Here is a 12,440-nt window from a genome sequence, read left to right on the forward strand (position 1 = left end):
AACGGAATTTGGCTTTAGATCTGATGTACTCCTTAATGCCTTGGTATGGCCGTATCTCGTTTACGTCCTCCCCCTTCAGGAATAATAACATAACATAATAGTAACATAAAACGTATGTGTCTGAAGCAATAGAATGCTCTTCGCTACATACAACTAAATAAAATGGTTTAAGAATGTGCAGTGGACAGAACCCTATGAACTGACGTAAACTGTTCTTAATCTTTACCATTGTGTATTGTGTTCGCTATCTTTACCATTGTGTATTGTATTGTATTGAACCGGGGACCTAGAAACGACAGAGAGGCTTCGTCCCGCCGTAGCCCTCAGTGCTTCACAACCCTAAAATACTGCTCAGACTTCACTATTATTTCGGTCTATCATGAGCACTTTTCATTACAATGTGTGCCAAATCTGCTTTCTTACGTGGTGCCATATATCATTCAGGAAGAATGATGTGTTTCTCTACAAACTCGAACAAAAAACTATAAGATAAGTTATTGTACACGATGCCATAACTATTGTGCGGAATGATGTTTTATTTGCATGTGGGGTGATGTGCGTCGTCAAGACGAGACGACGATGAAAGTGGCGTCGCTGAAGGAAGTACCTACCAGCACTCACAATATAAGAGAGGCGTGAAGTCCTCAGGATAAATGCATGAAATGATGGCAATGGATATACCAGTTTTTTCTTGATCACTGAGTATGAACATATGGTAGCATGCAAAAACATGAACGTAGTGTTTTCGAGTTAGATATTATGATTGAAGTTACATGGTATCTGGAGGACATTGTCCATGTTTGCGGATAAAATATACACTGAAGACCCAGAGAAACTGGTACACCTGTCTAATATCATGTAGGGCCACCGTGAGCACGCAGAAGTACCGCAACAAGACGTGGCATGGATATATCTGAAGTAGTGCTGGAGGGAACTGACACCATGAATCTTTCAGGGCTGTCCATAAATCCGTAAGAGTACGAGGGGCTGGAGATCTCTTCTGAGCAGCACGTTGCAAGGCATTCCGGGTATGCTCAATAATGTTCATGTGTGGGGAGTTTGGTGGCCAGCGGAAGTGTTTAAAATCAGAAGAGTGTTCTTGGACCCACTCCGTAACAATTCTGGAGGTGTGGGGTGTCGTATTGTCCTGCCGGAATTGCCCATGTCTGTCGGAGTGCACAATGGACATGAATGGATGCACGTGATCAAACAGGATGCTTACGCACGTGTCACCCATCAGAGTCGTATCTAGACATATATAACTCCAACAGCACACTTCGCGCACCATTACAGAGCCTCCACCAGCTTGAACAGTCCCTTGCTGATATGCAGGGTCCATTGTCTCCATACCCATACACGTCCGCTCGATACAATTTGAAACGAGACTGATCCGCCCAGACAACATGTAGTCATCAACATTCCGATGTCATTGTTGACGGGCACAGGCGAGGCGTAAAGTTTTGTGTCGTGCAGTCATCAAGGATACACGAGTGGACCGTCGGCTCCGAAAACCCATACTGATGATGTTTCGTTGATTGATGGCCCAGCATTGAAACCTTCAGCTATTTGCGGAACGATTGCACTTCTGTCACGTTGAACGATTCTCTTCAGTCTTCGTTGGTCCTATTCTTGTAGGATCTTTTTCTGGACGCAGCGATGTCGGAGATTTGAAATTTTACCGGATTCCTGATATTTACGGTACACTAGTGAAATGTTCGTACGGGAAAATCCCCACTTCATCGATACCTTAGAGATGCTGTGTCCCGTCGCTCGTACGCCGATTATACCATCACTTTTAAACTCACTTAAATCTTAATAACAGGTTATTGTAGCAGCAGTAACCAATCTAACAACTGCGCCAGGCGCTTGTTGCCTTATGTAGGCGTTTCCGACAGCAGCGCCGTATTCTGGCTGTTTACATATCTCTGTATTGGAATACGCATGTCTATATCGGTTTCTGTGGCAGCTGAGTGTATAATACGTATGAGAATGTTGTACGAATAGTTATCCAAGAAAAGTAGAAGTTATTTTATGTCATTTCTATCCAGCTAGAATTGGTCAGTCAGAAGAAAAAGAGTTTTCTCGCCACGTGCTAGGCAACGGTCAAACAACATTAAAATAAGAGAAAAAAGGTAATAGTGTTAAATCTCCATCGAATCAAATAAATTACATACAACCTGATACCACAGCATTTGATTTACTTGTTTTAATAATTAATTATTATAGTAAATGCTAAACTATTTATCGTAATAAATTATCATTATAGTAAAACCTGAAATTTTACTAATTTCGATATGATTTCGATAGGCACCTGGATCTTGAAAGTAACGGTTAAAGTTACTGACAGCTGCTAGCAGCATATGTAAATAGAATTAAAATTTAAGTAGTCTATACCGAATAAAATACACAATAATAACGCAATGATTCCACAGTGATGAAAAAAATCTGGTCAGCACGAACAATCCGAAAATTAGAAATGCATTTACTGTAGCATCTGTTCATTGTATCTGCAAATCACACTTAAAACCTTTGTTATATATGTAAGCATCATAGTATAATGGTTAGCCACCGAATCAACGAATCTAACATGCGAGTGGACTCATGTTAATTAAATAATTTATTGTTTATTACTGTTAATAATAACATTCATTGATTCAATGACAGAAGAACACTCTGAGGAATTTATTCAATTAACGTCTCAGCATCGATTATAAAATTTACCATTCATGCTAAAACCCACTGACTACATTCAATTTTAACCTGTGAGTTCATAATGTACTATGGCTTTGTTTTCAATGCCCTACAAACATTCCCCGTTAGATGAAATACGATCCATATGTGAACAAAATGCGATCTTTCTAAGTTTACCTTATATGCTATAGAGACCGGAGACTTTCTCGCGGTGCAACAGAATAAGGAAAGGGAGATTTAACGTATCCCAAACCAAAATAAATTAAACCACAGCGTACACAATAAACCTCGTATAGCTACTGCATACCTGTGTTAGTAGTATATCTACAGCGAATACAGCGCGCTTCACACTTAAATGAAATGCAAGTGAGCTAAAATCGTCATAGCTGTCAAGCCCCCTTATCTACTACGTGACAAGCCACACCCTCCTTATATGCCATGTGACACGCCACACTATTCTCAAACCTCTCTCCCCTCCCCTCTCCTCCTCACTCACTTCCTCCAGTCACATTCCAGCCCTTCAAAGTTCATTGAAATTTAACAGACAATCACAATATAGCCCCAGAGCAGCCATATTTCCTGTGCTCAGGAATATACCAAAGATCTGAATTTTTGCGTAATGGTCAAAAGTCTTTATCGAAAAATTACGTAAATGGTGTATCTTGCAGTATTCCCACATCTAAAAAACGCCAACAACACACACACACTCACATACACACGCGCAAGCACACACACACACACACACACACACACACACACACACACACACACACACACACACACACACACACACCTTCAAACATGTTTAAAACACCACTATGGACTCTCAATGCAAGTGGCTCAAGGGTACTTTAATATTTAACCAAATGTGGTTAAAAAACCGCATGAAAAACAGTCAGTTGACGTTTCACGTTAGGCCTAAATCAGGCAATGTATCAAAGCTAACTCAACCAAGCTTATAACTACACAGAACACATGTTGCCGAAACAACACGCTAAAGGGGCAACCACACAAACAAGAAGGCAATGTGAATTAATGCCAGCTTTTAGAATAATGTAATTACAAGAGGCGACCAAAACTCTCTGACTGAGAGTGTTGCTGCACTGTGTATGCAACATAGCGCGAGACCGATGGGTATATATACACTCCTGGAAATGGAAAAAAGAACACATTGACACCGGTGTGTCAGACCCACCATACTTGCTCCGGACACTGCGAGAGGGCTGTACAAGCAATGATCACACGCACGGCACAGCGGACACACTAGGAACCGCGGTGTTGGCCGTCGAATGGCGCTAGCTGCGCAGCATTTGTGCACCGCCGCCGTCAGTGTCAGCCAGTTTGCCGTGGCATACGGAGCTCCATCGCAGTCTTTAACACTGGTAGCATGCCGCGACAGCGTGGACGTGAACCGTATGTGCAGTTGACGGACTTTGAGCGAGGGCGTATAGTGGGCATGCGCGAGGCCGGGTGGACGTACCGCCGAATTGCTCAACACGTGGGGCGTGAGGTCTCCACAGTACATTGATGTTGTCGCCAGTGGTCGGCGGAAGGTGCACGTGCCCGTCGACCTGGGACCGGACCGCAGCGACGCACGGATGCACGCCAATCCCGTAGGATCCTACGCAGTGCCGTAGGGGACCGCACCACCACTTCCCAGCAAATTAGGGACACTGTTGCTCCAGGGGTATCGGCGAGGACCATTCGCAACCGTCTCCATGAAGCTGGGCTACGGTTCCGCACACCGTTAGGCCGTCTTCCGCTCACGCCCCAACATCGTGCAGCCCGCCTCCAGTGGTGTCGCGACAGGCGTGAATGGAGGGACGAATGGAGACGTGTCGTCTTCAGCGATGAGAGTCGCTTCTGCCTTGGTGCCAATGATGGTCGTATGCGTGTTTGGCGCCGTGCAGGTGAGCGCCACAATCAGGACTGCATACGACCGAGGCACACAGGGCCAACACCCGGCATCATGGTGTGGGGAGCGATCTCCTACACTGGCCGTACACCACTGGTGATCGTCGAGGGGACACTGAATAGTGCATGGTACATCCAAACCGTCATCGAACCCGTCGTTCTACCATTCCTAGACCGGCAAGGGAACTTGCTGTTCCAACAGGACAATGCACGTCCGCATGTATCCCGTGCCACCCAACGTGCTCTAGAAGGCGTAAGTCAACTACCCTGGCCAGCAAGATCTCCGGATCTGTCCCCCATTGAGCATGTTTGGGACTGGATGAAGCGTCGTCGCACGCGGTGTGGACGTCCAGCACGAACGCTGGTCCAACTGAGGCGCCAGGTGGAAATGGCATAGCAACCGTTCCACAGGACTACATCCAGCATCTCTACGATCGTCTCCATGGGAGAATAGCAGCCTGCATTGCTGCGAAAGGTGGATATACACTCTACTAGTGCCGACATTGTGCATGCTCTGTTGCCAGTGTCTATGTGCCTGTGGTTCTGTCAGTGTGATCATGTGATGTATCTGACCCCAGGAATGTGTCAATAAAGTTTCCCCTTCCTGGGACAATGAATTCACGGTGTTCTTATTTCAATTTCCAGGAGTGTATATATATATATATATATATATATATATATATATATATATATATATATATATGGTTTTATCATATATATATATATATATATATATATATATATATATATATATATATATATATATATGATATAAAGGGAAGCAGTGGTTGGGAAGGGAGTAAGACAGGGTTGTAGCCTCTTCCCGATGTTGTTCAATCTGTATATTGAGCAAGCAGTAAAGGAAACAAAAGAAAAATTAGGAGTAGGTATTAAAATTCATGGAGAAGGAATAAAAACTTTGAGGTTCACCGATGACACTGTAATTCTGTCAGAGACAGCAAAGGACTTGGAAGAGCAGTTGAATGGAATGGACAGTCTCTTGAAAGGAGGATATAAGATAAGCATCAACAAAAGCAAAACAAGGATAACGGAATGTAGTCTAATTAAGTCGGGTGATGCTGAGGGAATTAGATTAGGAAATGAGACACTTAAAGTAGTAAAGGAGTTTTGCTATTTGGGGAGCAGAATAACTGATGATGGTCGAAGTAGAGAGGATATAAAATGTAGACTGGCAATGGCAAGGAAAGCGTTTCTGAAGAAGAGAAATTTGTTAACATCGAGTATAAATTTAAGTGTCCGGAAGTCATTTCTGAAAGTATTTGTATGGAGTGTAGCCATGTATGGAAGTGAAACATGGACGATAAATAGTTTAGACAAGAAGAGAATAGAAGCTTTCGAAATGCGGTGCTACAGGAGAATGCTGAAGATTAGATGGGTAGATCACATAACTAATGAGGAAGTATTGAACAGGATTGGGGAGAAGAGAATTTTGTGGCACAACTTGACCAGAAGAAGGGATCGGTTGGTAGGACACGTTCTGAGGCATCAAGGGATCACCAATTTAGTACTGGAGGGGAGCGTGGAGGGTAAAAATCGTAGAGGGAGACCAAGAGATGAATACACTAAGCAGATTCAGAAGGTACTGGGAGATGATGAAACTTGCACAGGATAGAGTAGCATGGAGAGCTGCATCAAACCAGTCTCAGGACTGAAGACCACAACAACAACAACAACATATATATCAGATAAAACCACTGGTGTGGAATGGTGGCCAAAGTTCCGTGCTGATCGCGATTCGACACAACCGCCGGTCGATCTGGGAGGCCAGCCTCATCGCAGAAGTTACGCCAACTTAAGTAGGGGGACACTCGAGGACCGGTCCTATAGCCCTGCTCTCTCACCATTCGATTAACACATCTTCATCCCTTGGAAAAAGCGTTGACAGGTCGACGGTTCCTTTTGGACGAGGACTTGCAGCAAGCACTTACGGACTGCTTCACGCAGCAGCGGGACACGATGTTTTACCAAACAGGTGTCGTCAACCTGATGCGTCGTTGGGATGACTGTTTCAATGCTCATGGCAATTTTGCTTGGTTGGCATACCGATTATAGACTGTAGGCCACGGAATGGAAACTTTTTGATCTCCCTTTATAATAGGATTATTTAGTCCTACACTTGGTGTGCCGGCCGGGGTGGCCGAGCGGTTCTAGGCGCTACAGTCTGGCTACGGTCGCAAGTTAGAATTCTGCCTCGGGCATGGATGTATGTGATGTCCTCAGGTTAGTTAGGTTTAAGTAGTTCTAAGTTCTAGGGGACTGATGACCTCAGAAGTTAGGTCCCATAGTGCTCAGAGCCATTTGAACCATTTTTGAACACTTAGTGTAAAACCAGTGCACCCTTAAACTAAATATCTCCACAACAAAATTGTTCTATGGCGCTTGTCAGAAGGCAACGGCCTTGCCGCAGTGGATACACCGGTTCCCATAAGATCACCGAAGTTAAGCGCTGTCGGGCGTGGCTGGCACTTGGATGGGTGACCATCCAGCCGCCATGTGCTGTTACCATTTTTCGGGGTGCACTCAGCCTCGTGATGCCAATTGAGGAGCTACTCGACCGAATAGTAGCGGCTCCGGTCAAAGAAAACCATCATAACGACCGGGAGAGCGGTGTGCTGACCACACGCCCCTCCTATCCGCATCCTCCATTGAGGATGACACGGCGGTCGGATGGTCCCGATGGGCCACTTGTGGCCTGTAGACGGAGTGCTTTTTTTTTTTTTTTGCTTGTCAGAGGTTGCAACGGTATCCACACGTCAAAAATACTTGAAGGGTTTTGACATTTCATTTGCAGGAAATGTTATTGGTAGTTTATAGGCTAAACTGTCACCACTTTTTTTTTACACGTTGTGTTTTCAGTGATATTTCAACAACAGTTTTGGAAGTTGGGGCCGGCGAAGATTATGCATCATGTTCTGCACTAGAAAATATAACCGATGTTATGAATAGCCTAATATCGATTTTTGTTTATATTTCAACTAAACGTACTAGAAAGTTAGGTGAACAACGAACTTTTGAGAAGTGCCGTAATATTCACGAACCGGAGCTATCGTGCCAGGACTCCCTAAAATGTCTGCAGATTGCATTTCTTTGGAATCAAGTATTAAATAACACCAAACTCTAATCAAAATACGTGATGTAAAAAGCTCAACCAAAATGCAAACGAACTGAGGAAACGGGATTTTGGGAAGGAACTGCATCATTTCTTAATAGACCACGAGACATACGTAATACAAGCTGTTACCATCCATCGCAACATAACTAAAGAGCGTGGTAGCGTAACGGGACATTGATGAAACGTAGCAAAAGATTGTGGTGCAACGAGACACATTTGGAAGATCGTCATCTGAGATTGGAAATAAATTTCCAGGAATGGATTATAAAGCGTACACGAGAACTTCGTATATAAAATTAGACACATTTGTTATTTTATGGTTGATGATTTACACGTGCTGGGACGATGTTGATCGTAAAAACGGGGAAATCATTAATTTTCTCGGAGTTTGGCACACATTAAAGCGCCTAATTTTTACAACTATGTGTTTGTTTCTAAGTTTCTATGGAAAAAGAAACATCGTTTACATTCATAAAAGGTTCGCTGTCATCGCACAATTTACCAACAACTACACGAAAATTATAATTACCGCCAAAGATTGGCGAGGATAACTGATGATGTACAACGGAATGTCTTTTGATGCCAACTTCTCGGGATGTGATTTCTTTTTCTCTCTCGATGAGATGAGAGCAGTACTGAGGATTTTTGATCAAATTCCTTACGTGACGAGAAAAATGCAGGGATGCACTGGTGCAGTGCATTGGGGGTGGGAGGGGGGGGGGGGAGGGCAAAACCATTTTAATACCGCACGATGGCAAGCCTTCTTCATTCTGAAAATTTTGGCGTATTGTCGTGAAATTGTTCTCTTCCCCACGAGTCAACTGGCAGATGAAATTTGTTCTCCTGAACGAAATCTGAACGAAATCGGTTATGACGAGTAGGGCCGTCCTCTTGTGAACAGGATCGAGCAGTTACCAACCCAGCTATGGCTACAGTACAATGTCAATACTTTAAATGTTATCATGAGTGAAGCCTTTGTCTCTCGTCTATGAAACATCCTTCTAATGTTAGTCTGTTACAACAAATGGATTTCGCCACAACATTATTTCTAGATCATCATGCTAGATGGTTATAGGTCAGTACGCTTTCATGAAATGAGACAGAGCTTAGATCACGTCTTAGCTACACGACAGGTGCGTGCTGACTCCGTCTGTCTATCTACCTCGCTATATAACTCTCAAATAAGATCTTGTTGTTCGAACTGGTTTTACGTTTCCTTTAAATCAACACAAATAATCGTTACAAGTTCAGAAGAGGCTGACAACCGGCTATCTCATTTACTACTTCCATGATTCAGTAATTTTGCGCTTTAATTATTGCAGATCTACTGCAGTGGTACAATTATGTACCTAGTTATCCATTGCTATTAATATAGTTTGTCTTTAGATTGGTCTGTAGAGTGTTTACAAAGATCTGTTTGAGCTCTGGTTTAGCGGTCAAGACAGGTCCCAGCCTTCCCGCTGCGAACTCTGGGTAGCGGTTTTGAAGACACTCGCGGTTCTGGCGAGCTTAGTGTAAGTTCTTGTTTAGCAGTCTGAGGGAGCGATTGTCTGTTTGCAGCTCGACGGAGTGGTAAGACAGGGTTTCGCCGTGTGCTATTTGAGGCCGTTCGCAATACGAGGTTGTTACTCAACCACAGAGGTCGAGTTGTTCACGAGTGATTATTATCTTGGTTCGTATCGCGAAGATTAAGGTACACGATTTCGTTGAAAACTTTCATTAGATGGGAGCGTGTTTTCGATGTGGAGATCTGATCTTTGTGCCTTTGTGAGGCCAGTAGATTTCGATGTAAGATATAGTACACGTTTGTTAATATACTGAGGTGACGAAAGTCATGGGGTAGCGATACGTACATTTACAGATGGCTGTAGTGTAGCGTACACAAGGTATAAAAGGACAATGCATAGGCGGAGCTATCATTTGTACTCAGGTGATTCATGTGAAAAGGTTGCCGATGTTATTAATCGTTAGCAAGTTCAATAGTCCGACAGCCACAGTGACAAGAATATACCGATAACGCCAGATTTCAGGCATTACCTCGCACAACGGACAAAGCAGTGGCCGACGGCCTTCACTTAACGACCGAGAACAGCGGCGTTTGCGTAGAGATGTCATTGCTGAGAGAGACGCAGTACTTCGTGAAACAGCCGCAGAAATGAATGTGGGACGTATGACGGACGTATCCATTAGGATAGTGCGGCGAAGTTTCGCGTTAATGGGCTATGGCAGCAGACGACCAACGCGAGTGCTTTGCTAACAGCACGACATCGCCTGCAGCGCCTCTCCTGGGCTCATTACCATATCGGTTGGACCCTAGATGACCGGAAAACAGTGACATGGTCAGATGAGTCCCGGTTTCAGTTGGTAAGAGCCGACGGTAGGATTCGAATGTGGCACAAACTCTACGAGGCCATTGACCTAAGTTGTCCACAACGCACTGTGCAAGATGTTGATAGCTCTTTAAGGGGCTCCGGAAAGGCTCAAAATCATGAAAAGTTCAATTTTTACTTTTTTGCGTTTTCTGAATCTGCAGACTATTACCTTTTAATAGATATATAATTTATTCAATTCCGAAGACTACAACTATTTTTAATTTTTTTTTGAAATGTGTTCTACATGGGCGTGACCCACTGTGGCGCTGTTAAACTGCTATCAAATGGTGTTATTATTAACGTCCGCTTTCATCAGGTACATTTTAGTGATGTGAGATAAAGTATGTGTTGTGGCTAACCTGCGATGTTTCAATATATATCGCTGGTGTGATTGTCGATTGTTTCATGTTTATTTACTATGTCGTTATCTCGAAAATATTCGTAATTAATTCTGTTTCTTGAGTCTCTGTTTTGTTGAAGTATAATAATGAGTAAAAGTAAAGTTATTAGAAATCCTCTGAAGGCTTTTAAGAAAAGGAGAAATGTTGGAAAGCCAAAGGTATGTGTTATTACTGTAAACAATAAAGACGATAACCAAGTGAGTGAACCTAACCTCTCAAGTACACCTGCCCATAGCAGTCAAAGTGGGAAAGAAAATACTTCACAGAAGAAGCTTGGTTCAATGAGTGAAAACTATGAATGTTTTATGGGCGAATCGGATGTGAATGAAGTATTTGATATGTCGGTTCTCAAAGGAATTTTTTCAAACTGTGTAAGATGTATTCATTGTAGTGAAGTTGGTCTGGAACTCTCCATAATAAAGCACGTAGGACTTGCTAGTGAAATTCAACTGAAATGCGATAAGTGTTCATACATGACCACCTTTTGGAACAGTGTTGCAGTAACTGCAACTGGAGAAAATGGTAGCAAAATCTACGAACACAACAACGAGCGATGCTTGCTTTAGACAAGGAACGCCTTCGGGCTGCAGACAGGGCTGTAAAGAGTCTAGAAATATAAGCAAGAGTAAAGAGGAGGAGGAAAAAGAGGAAGCTGGAGGAGGAGTTTGCAGAGGATGAAGATAATCCATCCTATGGACCTGGAATGCACTAAAAAGTTAATCCAATCTTTGTCGCTCGATTCCCAAAACTTTTATTTTCTCATACTAATTACATGTTTTCTAAGGATCTTCCAAACATATTTGTTTCAAACTTTCAGTAAATGTTACACAGTACCTTCTGCATAATTTAACACAGCCTTTTTCCAAAAAACTGTATATTTTTGAATATATAAATAAAAAATTGCAAAAAAATGTTGTGAATTTTCATTACAATTGAAAAAAAATCATCTTCAATAACTGAACTAAAATTTTGTAAAATCCCTGTGTTAAGTTGTAGCACATATTCCAATAAATAATCTGTAAAAAGTTCAACTTCCTACCTCAAATACTTTGTGAGGAAAGATGTAATTTATAAGCGTTATTTTAACATTGCAAGTATAGGGCGTTCCGGAGCCGCTTAAGAGCGTGGGCTGTGTTATCATGAAATATACAGAATCCTGTAATCCAGATCAACCGATCGTTGACTCCTTGGAGACCATATGCAACCATTTAAGGACTTCATGTTTCCAAACAACATTACAATTTTTATGGATGACAGTCTGCCGTGTCGCTGGGTCACAATTGTTCGCCATTGGTTTGAAGAACATTCTGGACGACTCGGGCAAGTGATTTGGTCACCCGATTGCCCCAATTGGAAATAATCAGTTCGTGCACAAAGGGCCTGTTGTACAATCTCGAGATAAATTAAGGGATAGCTAATCGAGGAATAGGCTAACCACGGGTTAACTTGGAGTGCGCGTTGTACGACGCCATTTTATTCCCCGGTTAGTTATTCCCGCAATAGCGTTCATGTCCAGTTAAGTTGGCAACTGCTTAAAAGCACTCTGGATATTTTCGCGTACGTCATTTCATATTTACTTAGTCGTCATCTGCGGAAATAGCGTGTCTAACATGAGTGATAAGCGTTCCAGATAGCAAAACTGATAGGTTGAGGATACTCTGAGGTTGGTAGGTACTGTAAACGAGTTCAAGAATCTAGCAGAAAACACGAAAACTGCTGCGGTCTCATTCAATTAAAATATTAGTGCAAAACATGTAACTAAATCGGTAGGGTACTTATACTAACGATCTAACTTGAAATTAGTTAAAGGATCAAGTGTTTGGTGTTTGACCAGTGAGAAATCTTTTTTGATTTCCGAACAAAGTATGTGCAAAAGTATGCAAGTTTCCATTTACAAACAATTTCATGTAGGTCGACAGAGCAGCTATA

At 42.7% G+C, this 12,440-nt stretch overlaps 1 pseudogene; it reads left to right on the plus strand.

The window, feature by feature from the left end:
- Positions 1 to 7,014: 7,014 nt before the first annotated feature.
- LOC124623280 lies at positions 7,015 to 7,131 on the plus strand (annotated as a pseudogene).
- Positions 7,132 to 12,440: the final 5,309 nt, after the last annotated feature.

This window comes from Schistocerca americana, chromosome 7 (genome assembly GCF_021461395.2).
Source record: "Schistocerca americana isolate TAMUIC-IGC-003095 chromosome 7, iqSchAmer2.1, whole genome shotgun sequence".
In the NCBI taxonomy this organism is placed as follows: Eukaryota; Metazoa; Arthropoda; class Insecta; order Orthoptera; family Acrididae; genus Schistocerca; species Schistocerca americana.